Here is a 10,213-nt window from a genome sequence, read left to right on the forward strand (position 1 = left end):
AGAGAGAGAGAGAGAGAGAGAAAGAAAGAAAGAAAGAAAGAAAGAAAGAAAGAAAGAAAGAAAGAAAGAAAGAAAGAAAGAAAGAGAAACGAATACGCAAGCATCTAATTATAGACTGAGGTGGTTTGAATAGGAATGGCCCCCATAGACTCATGGGTTTGAATGCTTAGGGAGTGGTACTGTTAGGAGGTATGTTCAAGTAAGTTTGGCCTTGTTGAGGAAGTATGTCACTGTGGGGGTGGGCTTTGAGGTCTTGGAAACTCAAGAGTTCTCTTCTTACTGCCTGTGAATCAAGATGTGGAATGTTCAGCTTCATTTACACCATGTCTGCCCGCACGCTGCCATGCTTTTTGCCATGAAGATAATGGACTAAACCTCTGAAAGTGTAAGTCAGCACCAACTAAATGATTTCCTTTGTGAGAGTTGTTGTGGTCATGGTGTCTCTTCACAGCAATAAAATCCTATGGCATAGAAATTCATCTTTATAATAGAACAGTGAGATTCCCATTGAAGTTAGGTTCACATATTCAGAAGTAAATCATGCTTAAAATAACACAAGCATTTTGTGTCATTGTTGACCGTTCTAATGTGCTCTTCCTATTCTAGTTGGAAAGAATTGTGCAAAGAATGTAATATTACATTTAACATGGATATAGAGAATTCCTTTGTAACCTACATAAAACTAAGTACTAGTTGTAAACTGATTTGACACAACAGAGATTATTTTCTGCCCTTGGCTAGAAAATAATACATTTGAAAGTCAAAAAAAATTGTTTCCTAGATTCTGAAGAGCAACAAAGGATGTTGTTGTGTTGATTGGGATTTCTTTGGAGAATATACTAAGGCTTTGACAGTTTAGTCTGATATTTATGAAATGTAATTTGCCACATATTAAAAATTCATTCTTTGTAATAAGTAGTTTTCAGAAATGTCTTGCTTTCCTGCCTGCAGCAAGCAGCATCATTTTCTGGTCTCAGAGAGAATTGCAATGGAACATAATTCTTACACACAGATGAGAGGATGAGTCACCAAGAGCCTGACATGAAATCTCTGCACAGCAACTTCCTTCTCAATGAAAGGATTTCTGGTCCTTTCTCTATTGTGAAGAATACTGGCTGTTACAGTCAGACACTCTGCCACCTCCATGCGGACAAAAGGAAGAGGCTGTGGATCTCCTCTGCTCCTGGGATAATTGGCTTTTATCCACAGTTGTCTGGCCACATTTTGTTGTTCACTGTCATATATCCTTTCACCTGCTGGTTGTCTCCAGGAACCTGCATATCATAACAGCTGTTATAAATAAAAACACATTTACCTGCAATTTTCAACTAATTGACAATAGAAAAACCCAGAAACTTAAACCCTGGAGAGTAGCCAACCAGTCTTGGCGGTAAATGCTAACTATTCCTGTTTAAAACTCACTGGGAGCAGAATCTGGCCTACTAACAACTTGAAGTCTAGGGAGGAAGAGGCATTGACGTAATTCTGCATTTTACAGAATATTCTCAAATTTCCTATGTGATCATGAGCTTCATGGACCAGATGATTCATGGAGCCCGGCTCCAGAGAAAATTGGGGATAGCGGCTGTATGGGTTGCTTTTCTGTTGCTGTGATTAGCTATCCTCACATAAAGCAAGTTAGGAAGGAAAAGGATTTATTTTGACTTAAAGAGGGACAGAACCCCTAGTCAGGGAAGGCAAGGCAGCTGGAGCATAAGCCCTGCCTGGCAGACTGCAAGTAGAGAGATTACATTTCTTCCACACGCAAAAACAAAACAAAACAAAAACCAAAAACAAAAACCAAACAAACAAAAAAACAAAGGGAGAGAACTGGAAGAGAGGCCAGGCTCCACAACCATAAAGCTACCTCCAGTAACACACTCTTCGAGCAAGGCTGCACCTCCTAAAGGTCTAACCTTCCCAAACAGTGCCACCAACTGGTAACCAAGGATTCATATACATGAGTGAAGGCTTGGTTCCACATTCCTGTCCTTGAGGAAAATGTCCTTTCTCAGAAAGGAACTTAACACCACTGGGACAGAGAGAGGTAAAAATCACTCCTGGAGGTACATAGATGCTTCACACCTATAGTCCATACCTCTGACACAGAGTTTGTTTGATACTTCCTTTGCGAGATTTAACGCTCAAAACTCAACACGATATTCATAAGGGAAATAGGTCTGAAGTTCTCTTTCTTTGTTTGATCTTTGTGTGGTTTAGATATCAGAGTAATTGTGGCTTCATAGAATGAATTAGGTAGAATACCTTCTGTTTCTATGTTGTGGAATAGTTTGAGGAGTGTTGGAATTAGGTCTTCTTTGAACTCTGCACTAAACCCCTCTGGTCCTGGTCTTTTTTTGGCTAGGAGAATATTAATGACTTATTTATAATAGCCAGAAGCTGGAAAGAACACAGATGTCCCTCAACAGAGGAATGGATACAGAAAATGTGGTACATTTACACAGTGGAATACTACTCAGGTATTAAAAACAATGAATTTATGAAATTCTTAGGCAAATGGATGTATCTGGAGGATATCATTCTGAGTGAGGTAACCCAATCACAAAAGAGCTCACTTGATATGCACTCACTGATAAGTGGATATTAGCCCAGAAACTTAGAACACCCAAGATACAATTTGCAAAACACAAGAAAATCAAAAAGGAAGACCAATGAATGTATACTTCATTCCTCCTTAGAATAGGGAACAAAGTACCCATGGAAGGAGTTAGAAAGACAAAGTTTGGAGCTGAGACGAAAGGACCATCTAGAGACTGCCATACCCAGGGATCCATCCCATAATCAGCTACCAAATGCAGACACTATTGCATATGCCAGCTTGCTGAAAGGACCCTGATATAGCTGTCTCTTGTGAGGCTAGCCCAGTGCCTGGAAAATACAGAAGTGGATGTTCACAGTCATCTATTGGATGGAACACAGGGCCCCCAATGGAGGAGCTAGAGAAAGTACCCAAGGAGCTGAAGGGGTCTGCAGCCCTATAGGTGGAACAACAATATGAACTAACCAGTACCCCCAGAGCTCGTGTCTCTAGCTGCATATGTAGCAGAAGATGGCCTAGTAGGCCATCATTGGGAAGAGAGGCTCCTTGGTCTTGCAAACTTTATATGCCCCAGGGCCGGGGGAGGGTATAAGGGACTTTTGGGATAGCATTTAAAATGTAAATGAAGAAAATATCTAATAAAATTTGAAAAAAAAAAAAAAAAAAAAAAAACCTCAACCTGAATAAAGCTATGGAGAGGCTTGCTGCAACCTTTTTTAATCCCTTGGGTGACTGTTAGACAACAAAAAAATTTACTTACTAGACATTAACAATATATGTTAAAAATACACTAAAGGCATGGTAGCACACACCTTTAATCTGAGCACTTGGGAGGCAGAGGGAGGTGAATCTATAAGTTCAAGGTCAGCCTGGTGTACAGAGTCAGTTCCTGGATGGCTTGGGCTATACAAAAAAAGAAAAAAAAAAAAAAAACCTTGTCTTGAAAAGCCAAAGGGGTGGGGGGAGGAACAACCTAACAACAACAAAGCAAATCAGGTTTTGCAGGTTTCTACAGAAATTCAACAGTATAGTGGGAACTGCTGTATTTTCATGACTAGAATGTGAGAAAAACTAATGAGTTAAAATAGTCCTAGGTCAATAAAATCTAATAATTATGCATGGCAACAGTGGCTATGTCAGAATATTTGTGTACTTTGGGGAATGTAGGTGATTTTATGTTTACAATAAATGCCAGACAATTGGCTACTTAAAATGTCTAATGAGTGGGTGATAGCAATCCTATCTGTTTTGTGGAGTAAGTTAAAAGTCCCAGAGAAGTTTTGGAATGCTTTTATTTTCTTTAAGATCTTTTTTTCTCTATGGTAACCACTGAACGAAGTTTTCTTAGAGCAGTGTGCACTGTCAACTGAGAATTCTACTGACCTTGACAAAGCTATGAAAACATTAGTCCATCCTTTCAGCCTTGGCTGAATAATATCCCTCCTTTGAAGCATACCTAAACTTTCTATAACTAACAAATGTTGAGTCACCTGGAAGAAATACCAAAAGAGCTTTGGTCATAACTGCACTAGACCCTGCTGGTAACATTGATCCCACAGGAAATTAACTTACAGATACACACTTCCTAAATGAGATGAACTTGCCCTCTGAGCAGTATTTCCATTGTCCTAAATGCATGAGTCAGGATTTCCGATGCACTCACAGTAACAAAGTCAACAAATTCAGAAAAGTAGGCTGCTCAACCAATGGCCAGCACAGGGGCGAATTATGTAAGCTCACAGGTTCTCACTAAAGATATGTATTCCGTTTTCTGTTTGCATGAACATAGAAAATAATTCTTCTCCCTGCCCCACAGCACCATGGAAGCAAAGTCAGCCTTGGGATCATATTATTCGGTTAAAAGACTAAGTACACAGAAGTAACTGTATGTTGATCGATACTTCTTGTTACAATAACACAAATAAAAACTCTTCTAAGTAAACTATAAAATCAATAGTACTGATTAAACAAATACAGGTGGACAACATGGTCTGTAAGGAAGAAATGTGACTTTCAGGACTCTAAAACCAGAAGTAGCATCTGGAGCTGACCCTGAAAGCCCAGACATCATGTCTCATTGCTAAGGAATGAACAGAGGAAACAGTGGGGTGAGGATGGAAGCTGGGTGGGAAAGACTTACTTTGCACTTACATATATTTAGAAGTCTAAGCTGTACGTGGCCGTCTGAGCCTCAGCCTCATGGTGGTTTTAATCTCAGCAATTGGGAGGCAGAGGCAGGTGGCTCTCTGAGTTCAAGACCAACCTCTGGTCTCCAGAACAGCCAGGGCTACACAAAGAAACCCTGCCTTGAAAAACAAGAACAAACAAACAAAAAGCCCTTTTTTGTCTATTTGTTTATACAAATAAACACAGCCATGAGCAAGAGCCTCTTGTAAGTCCCTCTCTCCCTAATGAAAACGACTGACTTCATTCTTCATTCTTTATGCTATGTGCTGTTTTCAGAAGCTATGCTCTGAAATTGGTAAATATGCTAAGCTTGATTAGAGAGACCTGTAAAACATCACAATCTTCATGACTTTGTGTTTGAAAAATACTATATTTAAATTTTGGACCTTTATTTGAAATTTAACATCCTTTCATTGCAAGTACATGTCGTCTTCCATCTTTTCCTTGTGCTTTTGTTTCCGGGCCTTTTCTTCATGCCCCGTATGTACAGTTCAGCGGGAGATGGGACCTGCAGTTATATTTAGAGTTTAGTGCTTCACTGTGCATTTTAAGTGGAAAAGATTATTTTTGTTCTAGCTTTGTTAAGAAAGACCTGAAATTCACCCTGAAACAGCAAATTGTCCTCTTCATTTGTCATCAGCAAGAAGAAACTGATATGTTTCTAGCTCCAAATTTCAGAACTTGAGCTCACTTAGTCATCGGCAATACTGAGCTAGTCTGGTCTTTCTCTTCCCTCCGTGTGTCATACCGTTGGCCCAGTAATTTGGTAACAGGAGCTTCCTGCTTCCTCCCTTCTCTCCCTTCCTTCCTTCCTTCCTTCCTTCCTTCCTTCCTTCCTTCCTTCCTTCCTTCCTTCCTTCCTTCCTCCCTTCTTTCTTTCCTTCCTTTCTTCCTTCCTTCCTTCCTTCCTCCCTTCTCAGTATTTATTTACTGTTGACTGTGGCACTGATGCTGAAGAGAAACAATGAGCCTTGTGTGTGCTAGACAAGTACTAAACATACCACCTACACCAGCACCCCAGTTATTTAAAATACTATTATTATTATTTACATGTATTTGTTTATTTAGGGAATGGTTGACTATGCCCTGACACTCATGCAGAAGCCAGAGGATAACTTGTGAGAGTCCGTTCTCTTCTTCCATGTTGTGGCTTTCAGGGGTCAATCTCAGCTCAACCGGTTTGGTGGCACGAACCTGCTGAGCCATCTTGCGTGCCCTGAGCTTAATTTCTTAACAATTTAAGACATAATTTAGTTACTTGTGCTATTTCTTACAAAGCTTTTGCCTAGTCTCATCGTTTTGTGCCTCTGACTGTCCTTTGTCTTGTCCTTAGGCTCCTCTTTACTGACACAATGCCCCAGATCTTTTCATCTACTCATCTAGAGTTTTAGGCCCTTAACTGACAGCTACCTGGAGTCCTGTGTGTCTTTACTCATTACAGACTTTGGGTTCTAAATAACTCATGGTTGGCTTCCATCACCTGCAGCCTGGTACCTTTAAGAGTAGACGTGTCTTCAAGTCCAATGCACTTCCCATTTTTCCCATTACAAGACAGACAAGTCAGACAGTTGTATATGACAAGGTTGAAGCTAACAGGGAAACATGATTTCTTCTTTTATTTTTTATTTTTGTAAAGGCAGTAAAGTTTAATTAGTTAAAAACAAGTTAGAGTGGGAGGGGCTTAGGGTCAGCATCACTTCCAGAGCCAAGGAACTGAGCACATGGGAGAAGTACACCTAATGCTCTCCCACTGTGCCTCCAAGCTACAGAGCACAGAGTGCCCTCTACCCAGCACCAGGTAAACTTCTTGCCAGTGTTAACTCAGAGGCCCACAGTGCATAGAGTCCCTATCTGTTCCTCCCCCAGAGGCACCTCTAGAACGCCTAAGGCAAACTGGGACAAATCTGCCTCACGTAGCACTAGAAGCCCAGGTGGAGGAGTTTGAAGGGAGGAGGGATCTTAAGAAAGGACATCTATAAGATCAGGGCCAGAGGCACGAAGTGGGCAAGAGAAGATGCAGTTTGTCTACAGCTAGGGAGAAGGATCAGGACACAGATAGGCCAGGTTCGCAGAGATCAGATCATTAAAGAGCAGGTCTGACCAGGGTAGGAGGCGCTACAGAACTAGAAACTTGAGGAACAAGGAGAGGGGTGGGTGCAAAGTCTGCCCCAAGGGCACAGGGGCAGGATTAAGCCAGGCTGTCAAGACTTCCCCAGCAGCTTCCATCTGTCACCCTCCTTCACATCAGCATTAGGATCAGTTGCTCTGTGTCACCAACCTAGGAATGTGCCATTAATCTCCAGAGCATGGCATCTATTCCCCAGTGTGTGTTCATGGAGTCTAATCTCCACATCCTGGGTAGACAGTTGAAATTCATGGCAGAGAAGGGAGTAGGCTCCTGGGGGAAATCTGGTCATCTGCCACAAGTAAACAGTTATACAGGCTCCAAGCCTGTTGCAAAATGGTGGATGAGAACAAGTTTTCAGTTTTGCAACCATCCACAGTTTATGTTTACGATACTCACCCTCATAGATGCCCTGTCTTGTGGAGACCAGGATGTGTGGAAGGGACCTCCGGGGAGAAAGTACTGCACAAGACATAGTAATGACACAGGTTTTCTTAGATAAGTACAGCACAAGGTTTCTGGCCGCAATTCAGCTAAGGTCTGTTCCAAGATGGACAGTCTATAGACCGTATGGATTGGAATAATGAAGTGGATATACCTGGATATTCCAGCTGGTAACAGCGTGACACCAACACAGAGAACAAATAAAATGGTACTGACAAGGCTGAATAAGTAACTCGGGTTTATTTGGGTCATCATTGTTGGGGGGGACCTAGGATTAGTGGCAGGTCAGAGTATAAGCCCTATTAGAAATGTTCTGTAGGCTGGGTGCCTCACATGGGGTGATCCACAGAAGTAGTGGCTGTCTTCTTGATTACAAACATGTCTGAGGTCACCAACTATTATGGCAATCCTCTAGTTAAACCTCACTGGAATTAATTGAGCCATGATGTCCTCACGGGAGCTCCAGCTGGATAGATTGATGGTAAAGAAAATTTGAGAAATCTTAGGGTAAATCTGTGTGAATCTCTATTAAGCCATTTTAGGGTTTCAGTGAGATCTGCTGGTTTGTTTGTTCTGATTCTAATCAAGTTTCTAGGAACAACCTCTACTGAGAGATAAATCTAACTATAATAGGTGCCAGAAAGCATTCAAGCAGACCCAGGGAGCAAACTACTACATAAGTATAAAGATGAATAATATGAGGTATTGCCCTTCTACCAAGTGTCTCTACTACTTTCATGGCACAGCCTCACTGGGTGGGCAGCTCACTCCTGGGTGGGCAGCTTTTCTACAGTGATCCAGTTCCTTGACATTGTCTACCTAATAATGATCTCTTCTCCAGGTAATGTACTTTCATTAAAAAAATGACCCTTTTATCTGGATGGCAGAACTGCACTCCATTTATCCCAGCACCCAGGAGACAGAGTCAAGTGGACCTCTGTAAGTTTAAGGCCAGCCTGGTCTACAGAGCTAGTTTTGGGACAGCCAAGGCTACAAAGGAAACACTGTCTTGAAACAAAACAAAACAAAACAAAACAACCAAAAATAAAAAAACAAAACAAAAAAAAAAGAACAACTAAAAAAAAAAGACAAAGAAAAAAAAATTTTTTAGATGCTCATAATGTATAAAAGAGAAACGGGAGTTTAGTCAAATAGATGGTTTAAGTCAAGGAATAATAAGTGTTAGAAAAAATTATGCAGACTTTCCCATCCGGAAACTAAATATGATATTATGTAGGCTTGGAGAAATCCTCTCTGTTGTTTTACTTAGGGTTTCTACTGCTGCAATGAAACACCATAACCTAAAAGCACATGGGATAGGAGAGGCTTTACTCGGCTTACACTTCCAGATTATAGCCCATCACTGGAGGAAGTCAAAACAGGGACTCAGCCATGCAGGGCAGGAACCTGCAAGCAGGAGCTGATGCAGAGCGCTTGGAGCGGTACTTCTTACTGGCTTGCTTATCATAGATTGCTCAACCTGCTTTCTTATAGAACCCAGGACTGTCCAGGAAGGAATAGCACCACCCAATGGGCTGGGCCTCACACACGCTTGCGCGCGCACACACACACACACACACACACACACACACACACACACACACACACCGTGATCACTAATTGAGAACATGCCCTACAGCTTGATCTCATGGATACATTTCCTCAACTGAAGCTTCTTTCCCTCTGATGACTCTAGCTTGTATCAACTTGGCATACAAAACTAGCCAATACATCGATATTACAACAGAATATACAAATAGTGGAGACTAGGGATTAGGCTCCTATTAGTGAAGGTTCTCTGGAGGATAGAACTGATAGAATGAATAGATTTTCAAAGAGGGTTTCTCAGATTGGTTTACACAATATGGTCTGGTAATCCAATGGCTGTCACACACCGAAGCAGTTGAGAATCTGGTATTGGTAGTTGCTTAGTCCAGGAAGCTGGATGTCTCAGCAGTCCCAATCTGATGCTAAAGGTCTAAAGAATTTCTGGAAAGATACTGGTCTTCAGTCTATGTCATAATCCTGAAGAGGTAGACTCTAATGTCAGTAGAGCTGTACTGTGGCAACAGGACGTTGCCAGCAAAAGTGAGGAGGCCAAAAACAATCTTTTTCCTTGTATTAAGATAGCTACCAATAGGCATTGCCTACATTTGGAATGGGTCTTCCCCTGCTTGGTTTTACTTGATTATAGATCCAGCTAATTCAATCAAGGTTAGTCATCACATTCACTAACAAGATTTTCCTCCTTGGTAGCAAGCCCCCACCCCCCTTTCTCTCAAGGTTTTCAGTTTTCATTATAGAGAGAAAGGATCAAATCACAGTTTAGGGAAAGCCGATGGTAATGATTTCTAGTTTCAGCTTCTCTTTTCGGAAAATTAAATGTGATTTTGGTAAACCACTCTTAGTACCGTAAAAGCATTTTTTTTAACCCTACTGCTTTAAAAGTTGTATAAAATAAATAGTGAAATCCATCAGGGAGTGGGAAGATTAGAGAGGCTTGTAAGTGAGAATCAATATTTCATTGGGTAATGGCTAAAAACTATCCTGAATGTCAAAGTAAAGAAGAGATTAAAGCCATTGTAATGACCCAGAAGAAAAAAAATGGGGCTGAAGTGTGAACCAAGGGAAATGACTAAACACATCCATCCTCCTACAGCTGGCCTGAGTTCATCCTGACAGTTGTTTTAATGCCTCCTGCATCCCATGTAAAGTAATCATATAAACACGACCCTTGAGGGGCCTGCATGACATATGGTCAAAGGCTTTCTATGCAATACATCTGTTTCCATAGTATACGCTAAGTTACACTTGATTTTGGGAATTTTTGTGCACTGTGCTGATGTACTTTTAGGAAACAAATGGAAATAGCAGTGAGCTCCCATCCAGAGACTTAA

At 41.2% G+C, this 10,213-nt stretch overlaps 1 pseudogene; it reads right to left on the reverse strand.

Annotated features, from left to right (window-relative positions):
* Positions 1–6,986: 6,986 nt before the first annotated feature.
* LOC115029075 lies at positions 6,987–7,347 on the reverse strand (annotated as a pseudogene).
* Between the last annotated feature and the right edge of the window lie 2,866 nt (positions 7,348–10,213).

This window comes from Mus caroli, chromosome 13 (genome assembly GCF_900094665.2).
Source record: "Mus caroli chromosome 13, CAROLI_EIJ_v1.1, whole genome shotgun sequence".
NCBI lineage: Eukaryota > Metazoa > Chordata > Mammalia > Rodentia > Muridae > Mus > Mus caroli.